This window comes from Macaca fascicularis, chromosome 12, assembly GCF_037993035.2.
Source record: "Macaca fascicularis isolate 582-1 chromosome 12, T2T-MFA8v1.1".
NCBI lineage: Eukaryota > Metazoa > Chordata > Mammalia > Primates > Cercopithecidae > Macaca > Macaca fascicularis.
Window position 1 is genome coordinate 103,987,813 of NC_088386.1, and position 1,444 is coordinate 103,989,256.

Here is a 1,444-nt window from a genome sequence, read left to right on the forward strand (position 1 = left end):
GAAGGTGTGGTGGGACAGTAAGAGCTAATGACCTTGCTTGAGTCCCAGGATCTCCTCAGGTCTGGAGCTAACCTCACCTCCTAGACCCCACAGTTCTATTATCAATTAAGCCCATGTTATCTCAAGGGAGTTTGTGTTGGTTTCTGTCATTTACAACTGAAAGTGTCTTGACTGACACTTCACCTTTCCAGACTTATCTCCCACATACCCCTTTATTCCCATTTTATAGTCCAGACACCTATTTTTTTGCAAAATCAGTAGGTCTTTTATTGCATCATTTAAATATCACAAATAGGTCTTAGGAGTCTTCCAGCATCTTGTTTCTGTAGCTGGACAACTCTTAGATCTTATTCATCAGCCTGCTGAACTGTTCCTTTTTCAGAGACATAGGTACCATCCAAAATTTTTCTGATATCCTTATTTTTAACTTGTGACTTGCTGAATCGAAGCAGCTGAATTTGAAACAAGCTCAACGTCATTTCCTTCAAGGATTAATTCATCTTTCTGGGCTTGAGATACCAAACCAGCAACACCTGACCTCCTCCGAACCCTGGGGATGTATTTTTCACCAAAGAAATTTCAGATTTCAATACGAGACCCATTCTCCTGGATAACGACGTTAATGGGGAAGTGAGCAGACACAGACCTCATCTTGTAACGGAAGCCCAGTGTAACGTCCTTGATCATGTTCTGTGTGTGACTATAAATAGTCTGAACGGTAGCCAGTTCCTTTCTGTTGCCCCACCATTTGTCAACCCAGAGCCTCTTTCTTCCCAAGAAGGTTGAGTTTTACATTGACGTGACTGAAGTCCCTCCACAGGCCTTCTCTGGGGCCCTTCACAATAACTGTGCTTCCCTTCAGAGTGATGTCAACATTTTCTGGAATGTCAGCAGTCTGGTTGCTGAGAATGATCTTCATTCTTGCAGTAGATGTGGCAACAACAAAAAAAAGCCTTTTTTTTTTTTTTTTAACCCACTCCTGGAAACGCTTCTTTTCCAATTTTAGGTTCCCCATTTTTAATTAATTAATTGATTTTTTCCCAGCTTTACTGAGGTTAATTGACAAATACAAAGTTTCCCCCATCATATTCCCTTCAGCATCCCTGGCAGGGCAGGCACCCTATCTTGTTCATCTTTGCATTTTCCTCAACAAGTATTATGGTACCTAGTAAATGATCTCCAAAAATGTTAAACGTCATATGAGGAAGTACCATTATTATATACTTTCATTAGATATTTTCCTTTTAGACTTCATTTACTAAAGTAATGCTCAAGCCAGGATTCAAAAAGATCAATGCTGTCTTCCAATAAATAAAACAAAAATCTCATCAAAAAGTGTTTTAAACTTGATCAGAACCTTTTTAGTGCTATTTAGAGCTTAAAATTTGCAAGCCAAGTATACCTCACCCATCTCCCAAAATAAGCCCAAGTAAAAATGATTAGG

At 39.3% G+C, this 1,444-nt stretch overlaps 1 pseudogene; it reads right to left on the reverse strand.

Moving 5' to 3' along the window:
* Positions 1-241: 241 nt before the first annotated feature.
* On the reverse strand, positions 242-919 carry LOC102144667 (large ribosomal subunit protein uL6 pseudogene; annotated as a pseudogene).
* Positions 920-1,444: the final 525 nt, after the last annotated feature.